Source organism: Solanum stenotomum, chromosome 6, assembly GCF_019186545.1.
Source record: "Solanum stenotomum isolate F172 chromosome 6, ASM1918654v1, whole genome shotgun sequence".
In the NCBI taxonomy this organism is placed as follows: Eukaryota; Viridiplantae; Streptophyta; class Magnoliopsida; order Solanales; family Solanaceae; genus Solanum; species Solanum stenotomum.
Genome location: NC_064287.1, coordinates 60,404,652 through 60,417,371, shown reverse-complemented (window position 1 = coordinate 60,417,371; position 12,720 = coordinate 60,404,652). Strand labels below are relative to the sequence as shown.

At 37.2% G+C, this 12,720-nt stretch overlaps 2 pseudogenes; both read right to left on the bottom strand.

The window, feature by feature from the left end:
- Positions 1-13: 13 nt before the first annotated feature.
- Positions 14-702, bottom strand: LOC125866922 (auxin-responsive protein SAUR68-like; annotated as a pseudogene).
- A 2,563-nt stretch (positions 703-3,265) lies between these two features.
- On the bottom strand, positions 3,266-3,711 carry LOC125869004 (auxin-responsive protein SAUR68-like; annotated as a pseudogene).
- Between the last annotated feature and the right edge of the window lie 9,009 nt (positions 3,712-12,720).

The following is a 12,720-nucleotide window of genomic DNA, read 5'->3' as shown; positions in this document are numbered from 1 at the left end:
TTGTTAGGACTTCTGTAACCAAACTGAAAAGTAGAAGTCTTAAATATGGTAAATGTTCTGACAAATATAATATTCAATGTGTATGATTTGCTTTACAATTGTGTACTCTTCAATCTTTACTGTCTAAAAAACTATTTTCAGCTAGCACGTACAACAAAATTGTTAACCTTCACTCAACAAACAAGAAGCTGTTGGTTTCCACTTTCTTGATGCAAAGAAGAAGTCGAGCAGCAAGAAGAAGGAATTGATAGGAGCAACACTTTGTGAAGATCTCCAGCAGTTACGCCTTTCTTGATTAGTGATACGATGTAGTCCATGAAAGGCTGAATCACCAGGTAATGTAATAGGGCCACCACTTGACAACCCAAACTCTTCTTCGGACATGTTCAAAAGCTGTCTAATGACCTCATTTTCAAGGTAAGCCAAGGGAACGACAAAACGGGCTTGATCAATTGTATATACTACAAAATGGCCTTTCTCGAATATAGAGGATGAAGAAGTATTGCAACTGTCTACATCACTACCATTTCTTGGAAATGAAATCCTCTTCCTCTGCATGGCTGCAAACTTCTGCCATTTCCTGGCCATCTTGATGAGTTTCTTAGCACTGAGTATTGCCATTTTTCCTTTGAATACTGGAAACAAGAAATGGAATGAGAAATTTAGAGACCTTTGATGGCTAAATTGATAATTCCTGCGCTTGATGATGAAAAAGGATTATGAATGGGGGATTATTTATACAAAATGGAGCTGAAGTTTTTGTCACTAACCACCGCAGGCAAAGCCATGTGCGAATGCCTGTTGGCCTTGTTGATATGGGGCCTAAAATTTGTGGATGCAGCTTGTTTGAAAATAAATGATGATAAGAAGCAAAACCATGTTCCACTCTTTTCTTTGTCATGTAGATAGGTGACCTATAGATTTCTATCTTGGCAATCAACTTCATCAATTTTTGTTGATTCTATTTTAAATGGGTTCTTAAAATAAAAGTGGGGCCTAATGTTCTTCTTCAACATATTTATTGTCTGAAAGAGTTGATAGTAACAAAGTAAACAAAACCATGTGAAGTTTCATGTGCCATTGCCTCACAAGTATCCATTAAATATTTGATATGAAACTTGTCATAAGCTTATATATATATATTTCAAACCCAAACATGTCAGCAAAACACAAGTTCTTTGTTTTCCTTCATCAGTTAGAGTTGCATCTTATTTCTTGAGATAATGGATATCAAAATGACTCCTTTATTCAGGCTAATCGAATTCTAAGGAGGTCTTCGACATCTGGAGGTGTTCCAAAAGCACATTGCGCAGTATATATAGGAGAGAGCCATAAGAAGTGATTTGTCGTGCCAATATATCATACCTGAGCCAGCCTATATTTCAAAACTTGCTGACTCAAGCTGAAGAAAAGTTTGGCTTTGATCATCCAATGGGCAGTCTCACAATACCTTGCAAAGAGGATTTATTCGTTGAACTCACTTCCCACTTAAGGAGATTATGAGTAGGAACACGGTGTAAATTCTTTTGCCCGTGAAATTTTGTCAAGCTATAGGATTAGAAATGAGAAAAATGAAAGATAGTAGACAGAGAAATAAAATAATTCCTTGTTTGTTTCTTAACCATTTTGTATAGTATTAGTAAACAAGGAATTTCTGCATGTAAAGTTGAGCTAAAATGACTAACCACCTCTTGTCAAATGGATAAAGACAATATTTATTTAAGAAAAAAAAATTCAAGTCACTTGATTAGAAGACTTAAAACTTTTTGTATTTTCATGCCTCCTCATTCTGTGGATTGATGCGCCTGATATTTTGCACAGCCATTCTGCTGACTATATTGACGTCAGCGGTTAAGTACTGTTATCAACATTTATAGCTCGTGAACCCCTCCTTTATGTGGTTATGTTAAATAAGTTTACAAGACCTAAAGCTGGTGCATACTGAAGATGAACTAGAAAATTTTATTAGAGGTTTTTTGTCGAAGAGATGGCAGCACGGTCTTTTACTATCAGATCTGTTCATTTTGACTTGAAAAATACAAATTTATGCTATTCATTGTTTCATCCAATTCTCTTTGTGTGAAATTTGATATTGGCATTTTATTGATGTTATGACGAGAAAAGCATAAGTTAAGGAACACTTTGATCTTGAAACCGTCAAACAAGATATCCTACTTAATGGTCGAAAGTAGTCAAATTTACATATGTAAAAGAATAACAAAGATCTCTCACAAATGTATACATATCTGTTAGTTTTGATGAAACAGGATGTGACATTACTTTAAGAAGAAATGTGAACGATTGGAGAACTTGAGAACTGTAGACTAAGCCCCTGGAACAGAGAGGGGCTCACCAAGAGCAGAGAATATAGAACCTAGCATATTGCCTGATCTCGTATCTGCGTACATGAGTCTGCATCAATAAAATGATGCAGCTCCCTTGTCAAAAAGACGTGAGTAAAAAAGGGAAGCCCGGTGCACTAAATCTCCCGCTATGTGCAGGGTCCGGGGAAGGGCCCGACCAAAATACCTTTGCCTTAGATGCCTTGAACTGACTACTAGAACCTCTTAGCACATGCTTTTTGCTCTAATACATAAATTCAATGGTCCTATTGCTGAAGTCAAACAAGATTCTGCCCAACGTGTTTAACAATTGCACTCCCAAGACAATATCAAGAAGTCTGAAGCAAAAGGTGTTCCGTGTAAGAGTTGTTGAATATTTTTACATATAGAGGCAGTCTGCACTTCTCTTTCATGAACTACACTGATTGACTGCTCCAAGATAGGGTTAGCCTTACAACTTAACCTCTTCTCCACTTCCTGGTCAATTAATTTATGGGTACTTTCAGTGTCAATCATGTGGCCAACCACGTACTTTTCATCACAAGAATAACATAACCCTTTAGCCCTCTTTTTATCCATTTCTGCGGCAGTTAACCTCCTTCCAGGGTTATTTCCACTGAACCTGTTAACTCTATTCCCATTTGGTTCAAAAGGCTTCCTGAATGTGGGGTTTGATGTGGAAGTCTTTTGACAAGTCCTTTGAAGATTTATAATGCTTGAATTAGAGTTTTCAATTATATGATTAGATTGTTAGGACTTATTGTAACCAAATTGAAAAGAAAAAGCCTTGAATATGGCCAATTTTCAGAAAAAATAATATTAAATGTGTATGATTTGCTTTACAATTGTGTTCTCTTCAATCTCCACCCTGTCTAGAAACTATTTTTGAGCTAGCATGTACATAAAAAATTGTTGACCTTAACTCAATAAACAAGAATCTGTTGAGTTCCACTTTCTTGGTACAAAGAAGAAACTGAACAGCAACATGAAGGAATTGAGAGGAGCAATGCGTTGTGAAGATCTTCTACAGCTACGCCTTTCTTGATTAGTGAAACCATGTAGTCCATGAAGGCTGCATCATAGGGTAATGCAATAGGGCCACCACTTGGCAACCCAAACTGTTCTGTGGACATGTTTAAAAGTTTCCTAATGACCTCATTTTCAATGTAAGCCAATGGAATGACAAAACGGGCTTGATCGGCTGTATATACTACAAAATGGCCTTCTCAACTATAGAGGATGAGAAAGTACTGCAATTGTCTGCAGCACTACCATTTCTTGGAAATGAAATTCTCTTCCTCTACATGGCTGCAAACTTCTGCCATCTCCTAGACATCTTGATGAGTTTCTTAGCATTGAGCATTGCCATTTTTCCTTTGAAGACTGTAAGAAAGAAACTAAATGAGAAATTTAGAGACCTTTGATGGTAAATTGATAATGCTTGAGCTTGATGATGAAAAGAGATCATGAATGTGGGATTATTTATATAAGGAGTCTATAGACAAGCCTTGGGTTGGAGCTGAAGTTTTTGTCACTAACTACCGAAGGCAAAGCCGTGTGCTGATGCTTGTTGGCCATGTTGATATGGGGCCTAATATATATGAATGCAACTAGTTTGAAAATTGTTATAGAATGTATATAGACTTAATCTTAGTAATATACATAGCTATATATAGGCAACAGATTTATAGGGATCACTGTAGATCTATAGGAATCACTCTTTATTTCTTTCCTTAGTTAGCACCTTATGTATTGTATTTATTCATTGTTCACCTACTGGAATAAGACAACATCTTCCATGCAATTACATGGTATCAGAGCCAATAGGCTCTTGTCGTTTTGGCTATGTTATGGAAGAAGTTTGGATTTCTATTCCACTGATTTAAAGTGGCCAGTCTGTGTTATCATTACTACAGAAGGAGGCGGAGTATATTTTCTAGCCAAACCAGTCTTCATCGGCATCTGACTGTGAAGCGAGTGGCTGTCACGCACCAGTCATACAGTCTTTTGTTCATCACGCATCGGCACGTGAAGGTGCGTGTCTGGCTGAATTGATTGGGTTTTGATTTACAACATTGACACGTATTTCTGGCGAATCTCAGGTCTGTTCTTGTGTTAAAATACAATCTGGAAAGTCTGTTCGTCACTTCTCAGGTGTGTTTTGGTGTTAAAATACGATCTGGAAAGTTTGTTCGTCACTTCCAGGTTCGTTTCTATTCTGCTACACTGAATCTGGTTTGTGATTTGTGATTCTGTAGCTACTAGCTTCTACTTCAGTTCAGATAATTGGTGTTGTTTGGTCATAAGCTGAGGTTCATGATTTCTTTCTCTGAACTACTTGTTTGGGTATTTGATTGTTCATTACTTGCTCTTGTCTACTGGTAAAGTACTCAGATTCTTCATTTTGGGTGGACAATTGATTTCTTAGTTGATAAAATCATTTTTAGAATTTGTTCATCAGTGTTTGTGAGGTCACGTACATGCTTCTGGTTATATTTTCTGTTGATGAGTTCTTGTGCTGCTAAAATATTTGGAGAGAATTACTGAAATTGTGGCTCCTATGTCTTCAGATAAAAGAACTTTGGTTTCGGCGGAAGGGTTTGCAAACTTCTCACAATATCAAAAATTACAAAAAGAATCTATTTTAGTTACTACTCTTGTTGAGTCAGGAAAAACATGTCCTATATCCTATTCGAATAAATGGGTGATTGATTCAGGTGCCACAGATCATATGACAGGTAGTCCTAATATATATTCTAGCTTTCGATCACACGGAGCACTCTCTCATGTGATGGTTGCTGATGGTTCAATCTGTAATATTATAGGATCTGGGACTGTAAAACCAACTTCTTCCATTACCTTGTCATCTGTATTAGGTCTACCAAAGTTAGCCTTTAATTTGATGTATGTTAGTAAGCTGACCAGAGACCTAAACTGTTATATCTCATTCTTTCCCGATCATTGTTTGTTTCGTGATCTGAAGAAAAATAAAGTTATTGGTAAAGGACATGTATCAAATAGTCTCTACATTCTTGATGAATATTGGGAGCCTCAATTTGCTGCCTACTCTTGTGTCGTGTCTCCATTTGAGGCACATTGTCGATTAGGACATCCTTCTTGCCTATGTTGAAGAAGCTCTGTCCTCAGTTTCAGAATATTCCTTCACTAGATTGTGAGTCATGTCAATTTGCCAAACACCATCGTAGCTCAACAAATCCAAGGGTTAATAAGCGAGTGGAGTCAATTTTTGAGTTAGTTCATTAAGATGTTTGGGGACCATGTCATGTTGTTTCAAAAACTGAACATAAGTATTTTGTTACATTTGTGGAAGATTTCTCTCGAATGACTTGGATTTATTTTATGGAGAGTCGTTCTGAAGTGTTTACTCACTTTTGTGCTTTTTGTGCTGAAGTCAAAACTCAGTTCAATACTTCAGTGCGTATTCTAAGGAGTGATAATGCTAAATAATGTAAGTTTTGGTACCGAAGTTGTACTATTTTATTAATCCATAGAGNGAGTCGTTCTGAAGTGTTTACTCACTTTTGTGCTTTTTGTGCTGAAGTCAAAACTCAGTTCAATACTTCAGTGCGTATTCTAAGGAGTGATAATGCTAAATAATGTAAGTTTTGGTACCGAAGTTGTACTATTTTATTAATCCATAGAGATACAAATTTATAGTATAGAAAACCAAACTATCTAGCAATCAAATCCCTTGATTCTGGCAGATTTGAGAATCAAGGGATGATCTTATTGATCTAATATCCTAACCTATTCAATAGCACATCAGATATGATTTTATAAGATCAATTTAAATCCTACAAAATCATATCTGATCACACTTAGATATTTGCATATCAACACTCCCTCTCAAGTTGGCATGTAAATATCTGTCATGACTAACTTGCTTACAAAAATTTCAAACTTTGGTTTAAACAAGCCTTTTGTGAAAATATGCGCAATTTGCTGATTTGTTAAGATGAAAGGCATGCACACGTTTCCTTCTTCAATCTTCTCTTTTATGAAGTGCTTGTCCACTTCAACATGCTTTGTTCTGTCATGTTGAACTGGATTGTGAGCAATACTTATGGCAGCTTTGTTGTCACAGTACAACTTCATTGGTAACACAAATAATTTTTTTTAGTTCTTCCATCATCTTCTTGAGCCAAATCATTTCACAGATCCCATGGGCCATAGATCGGTATTCAGCTTCAGCACTGCTACGAGCTACAACATTCTGATTTTTACTCCTCCAAGTCATAAGATTTCCCCATATAAAAGTACAATATCCTGATGTAGACCTCCTATCAATAGTAGAACCTGCCCAATCTGCATCTGTAAAGCTTTCAATGCCCCTATCTTGTCCCTTTTTGAAAACAAACCTTTCTCTGGTGAACTTTTCAAATATCTTAGAATTCTATAGACCGCTTCTTGGTGCTCTTCCTTTGGAGAGTGCATAAATTGACTCACTAAGCTTACAACAAAAGCTATATCAGGCCGAGTGTGTGATAAGTAGATCAACTTTCCCACTAGTCTCTGATATTGACTTTGGTCAACTGAATTTCCTTCTTTGTTTCTGAATTTCATATTTGGATCAATAGGTGTTTTAGCTGGACGACAACCACTCATACCTGTCTCTTTTTGAAGATCTAGTACATACTTCCTTTGTGACACCATAATGTCTTCTTTTGATCTTGCTACTTCCATGACAAGAAAATATTTCAATTGGCCCAAATCTTTGATCTCGAACTCTGAGGCCAACTGTTTTTTTAAAAATTTTCATTTCGGGCAAGTCATCTCCTATAAGTGTGATATCATCGACATACACTATCAGGATAGTTGTCTTTCCCTCAACAGAGTGTCGAATGAACATATATGATATGCTTGCCCTTGAGTGTACCCTTGTTTTTTACAAATTGAGTAAACCTCTCAAACCAAGCTCTTAGAGATTGTTTGAGCCCGTAGAGAGATTTCTTTAGCTTGCACACTCTAGTTCCATACCTTTCTTCAAAACCCGGAGGAGGATCCATGTAGACTTCTTCTTCAAGTGTTCCGTTCAAGAATGCATTCTTGACATCTAGTCATTGAAGAGGCCAATCAAGATTGGCAGCAATGGTTAGAAGAACCCTGATTGAATTCAACTTCGCAACTGGAGCGAATGTCTCAAGATAATCAATCCCATAAGTTTGAGTGAACCCTTTTGCTACCAAATGTGCCTTGTACCTCTCAAGGGACCCATATGATTTAAATTTGATGGTGAACACCCATTTGCAACCCACTGTTTTCTTTCCACATGGCAGATCCACCATTTCCCAGGTTTCATTTCTATCAAGAGCATTCATCTCCTCTAGAATTGCCTCTTTCCACTTGGGAACATTCAAAGCATCATGCATATTTCTCGGTATCTCCATTCCAGATAATTGAGAAAGAAAAACTATATAGGAAGGGGACAAGTTTCTATATGACACAGAATTTGACATGGGATGGTTGGTGACTTTTCTTACCCTTTTACGTTTAGCAATTGGAAGATCAAGGTCTAAAATAACAAGGGGAAAATCAGAATTAGGTTCTATAGAATTACTTTGTGTATCAATGAGATCTTGCGGGGTGGACATTTGGTTCTGATGAGAGTCCTTGATCTCTTTTTCTTGGTTCCGGTTTCTTCTCATGTAAGCCTTTAATTCCTTTGTTTGTTCCATGTTCTTGTCATTAATTGTATCATGAATAAGTTGTATTGTCTGAGTTTCCTTATTTTCAATATTTAAGTTAGGATCTCTTACCTTATCTAGGTTATTACCAAAAATACTATTTCCCGTATCTATCATGAAACTTGGATCATTTTTTTCCTTACATGTGAGGTCAAGAGGATCCTTATTATCCCTCGAATCTTCTCTATGTTTCTCCCCCTGAAGATGAGTTCCAAAAAACAATTGAGATTAAAAAAATGTGGCATCCATTGTGACAATAACCTTCCTAGTATTTGGGTCATAGCACTTGTATCCCTTTCGACTAGGGGCATAGCCAACAAAAACACATTTATTAGCACGTGGGTCAAGTTTACTCCTATTATGATCATGAATATGAACAAATACACTACACCCAAAGACTCTCAAGGATAGGTCAGCGGTCAATCTAGAATTAGGGAAATATGTCTTAAACATACTGAAAGGGGTTTTAAAACCTAGACACGGGAAGGCATCCTATTAATAAGATAGGTGGATGTTAGAAGAGCTTCTCCGCAAAGAAATTTAGTGACTTCACTTGTGAACATTAAGGCCCTAGTTACTTCCATAAGATGCCTATTTTTTCTCTCAGCTACTCTATTTTGTTGGGGTGTATTAGGACATGAACTTTGGTGTACTATTCCCTTGGAAGTGAAAAAACTGCCTAGCTGGTCATTGAAAAACTCTCTCCCATTATCACTCCAAAATATTTGAATCTGCTCATGAAATTGTGTCTTAGCCATAACATAAAAAGCCTCAAACATATGTTTTACTTCCCCTTTGTCTTTCAATAGGTACACCCAAGTTAGTCTAGTGTGATCATCTATGAAACTCACAAACCATCTTTTTCCATTTACAGTTGCTACCCTAGAAGGTCCCCAAACATCACTATGGATCAACTTAAAAGGTTTTGTTGCATGATATTTTTGGGAAGAAAAAGATGAACGTTTATGTTTAGCCATTTCACAAATTTCACACTCAAAGGGGGATGCACTTTTATTCCTAAACAACTGAGGTAACAAGAGCTTCAAATAATGAAAACTAGGATGACCAAGTCTATAATGCCATAACATGACTTAATTATCAACTAGAGCAGAGTTCAAACAAGCTGAACTTAGATTTATTGAATTGTCACCATCTTCAAGAAAATAGAGACCTTCATACTCTCTAGCTTTGCCAATCATCCTCCTTGAGACCTTATCCTGAAATACACATGAAATAGAGTCAAAGATAGCACGACAATTAAGGTTTTGACTCAATTTTCTGATGGACAAAAGATTATGAGACAATTTTAGAACATGAAGGACATCAACAGGAGTAAAAAAAAGGGTTAGTTTGACTGTCCCTTTTCCAGCAACTGCTGAGAAGGAACCATCAACAACTTTGACTTTCTTATTTCCTGCAGATGGAATGTAAGTCGAGAAAAAATGGGAATTCCATGGCATGTGATAACTTGCCCCTGAATCTATGATCCAAGAACTAATACCAGTAGAATTTGTACTAAAAAAACTGAAGGTACATTACCTGCTTGAGAAAATGAACAAGTAGAAGTAGGAGGATCAGGTTTATTGATTTGGAGTTGAGATTGGAGAAGTTTGTGCAGTAGCTCCAATTGTTCCTTGGTGAATGGTGGCATTTCTGGAGAAGATTTCATCCTTGATTCTTCGTTGGTACATTGAAAGACCTGGTTTCCATGGTTGTCTTCCCTTTTTTTATTCCAATTTAGACAGTTTCCCATGGATTTTCCAACAAGTCTCTCGAGTGTGCCGGTATATTTTTGCAAAAATCACACCATGGCTTCTTTTTCCTATCATTTTCATTTTTCGCAGCAACTAGAGCAGAAGAATCTATATTTTTTATTTCCAGATTGGGATCTATTTTTAGCATAAAATTCCTCCTTGTTTCTTCTCGCCTAATCTCAGAAAAAGTTACCCTCAAGGTGGGTAGTGGGTTTTTTTTCAAGAATTCGAAAACGAAGCTCATCAAATTCTTGGTTCAACCCGGCTAGAAATAGATAAACCCTCTCATTTTCTTCCTTTTTCATTGCTTTCACGCTATCCGTAGGACACTCTCATTCATCATTATAGCATTGATCTAATTTTTGCAATAGGAAAACCACTCATTATAATAAATAGTAACACCTCTCTCTCCCTGCCTAGCTTTCCACAATTTAATTTATAAATATGAGAGGCATTCTCTAAATCAGAATAAGTCTCTCTGGCAGCCTCCCAACATCCCTAGCAGTGGGAAGAAACAAATATGGCTTACCTATGGCAGGATCCATGGAGTTTAGTAGCCAAGCGATTTCCATCGAGTTTTCTGATCTCCAGGCGTTCATTTTCGGATCTCCTGGTTCAGGATTTCTGGTTTCTCCAGTCAGGTGTCCAAGTTTTCCTCAACCATCAATTATCAAATGGACAGATTGCGCCCATTCCAAATAATTCTTTCCATTCAGCTTGTGAGAAGTAAGCTGAAAAGACAAATGAGAAGAATCGGTGCCTTGGTTCATTGGAGCTTTGTTAATAGAACTCTCGGCTTCTATCGATGCTGCTGGGTGACGTAACCCAGTAAATGTTGTTTTAGTCATAAGCAAAATAAGAATGAAGTTTCTCTGATACCATGTAAGTTTTGGTACCAAAGTTGTACTATTTTATTCATCCATAGAGATACAAATTTATAGTATAGAAAACCAAACTATCTAGCAATCAAATCCCTTGATTCTGGAAAATTTGAGAATCAAGGGATGATCTTATTGATCTAACATCCTAACCTATTCAATAGCATATCAGATATGATTTTATAAGATCAATTTAAATCCTATAAAATCATATCTGATCGCATTTAGATATTTACAAATCAACAAAGAATATATGTCAGAATTGTTTCAAACCTACATAAGACAACATTGTATTCTCCATCAAACTTCATGTGTTGATACACCCTCTCAAAATGGAGTTGATGAGAGAAAGAATAGGTACCTACTTGAGACATCTCGAGCACTTTTGTTCCGAATGAAGGTTCCTAAACAATTTTGGGTTGATGCAGTCTCTACAACTTGTTTTTGGATTAATCGCATGCCATCGACTGTTCTTGTTGGTAATATGCCTTACAATGTTCTTTTTCCAAACAAGTCACTATTTTCGATGGAGCCTAAGGTATTTGGAAGCACGTGTTATGTTCGAGATGTTCGGCCATCTGTTACCAAGTTGGGCCCTAAGGCATTGAAGTGTGTTTTCTTGGGTTATTCACACCTTCAGAAGGGGTATCGATGTTATTCTACTGAGCTTGATAAATACTTAGTGTCAAATGATGTGGTATTTTCAGAGACCACCATTCTTCTATGCACCTCCCATTTTTACAACTTAAGAGGAGGAAGATGAGTGATTAGTCTATCAGGTTACTCGTGTTGTGACAGAACAATCAAATAATGTTCTTCAATCTCCTAGCTCCTCTATTGAACACCAATTGACTATTGGATCTACAACTTCTGCTCTAGCAAGACCACCAATTGTTCAAGTTTATTCGAGGAGATGAGAGATCGATGATACGTGTTCTGCACCGGTTCCTCTGTTATCAAATCTTTCTTCACCCGATCCTTTAGAGAATTTGGATCTCCCTATTGATCTTCGCAAAGGTAAAAGGACTTGTCAATCCACATATCCCATTGTTAATTTTGTTTCCTATGACCGCTTATCCTCTATGTCGAGGTCCTTGGTTGCTTTTTTAGACTTCATCTCTATACCCAAAACAGTGAAGGAAGCTTTGAACCATCCTAGATGGTATGATGCGATTCTTGAGGAAATACATGCCTAAGAGGAAAATCACACGTGGGATTTGGTGGATTTACCTAGCACGAAGAAACCAGTGAGATGTAAGTGGGTGTTCACAGTTAAAGTTAATCCAGATAGTTCTGTGGCAAGACTTAAGGTTAGGCTTGTGGCTAAAGGGTATGCCCAAACTTATAGAGTGGATTATTCAGACACTTTCTCTCCGGTTACGAAACTTACTTTCGTCCGCTTGTTCATTTCTCTAGCTGCTTCTGAGAATTGGCCTTTACATCAGTTGGATATCATGGTGATCTTCAAGAGCAAGTATACATGGATAAACCACCTAGTTTTGTTGCTCGGGGGAGTATGGGAGAGTCTTTTATATGAAGAAGTCCTTGTATGGCTTAAAACAGAGTCCCCGAGCTTGGTTTGGGAAGTTCAATGAGGTAGTCATGGAGTTTAGGATGAAAATGAGCAAATGTGATCACTCAATCTTCTATCGACAATCAACAGTTGGCACTATCTTGTTGGTTGTGTATGTTGATGACATCGTCATCACAGGAAGTGATTATGCGGGGATCTCTTCCCTCAAATGATTCCTGCATACTAGGTTTCATACGAAAGACTTGGGTTAGTTGAAATAATTTTTGGGTATAGAGGTAAATAGAAACAAGAAGGGAATTCTTTTGTCTCAGAGAAAGTATATTCTTGATCTCTTGCAGACACTGGAAAACTAGCATCTAAACCTTGCAGTACTCCAATGGTTCCCAATGTACAACTTATGAAAGATGACGACGACCCCTTTGATGATCCTGAGAGATACATGAGGTTAGTTAGGAAGTTAAACTACCTTGTTGTGACTCGTCCAGACATTGCTTTTGCAGTAAGTGT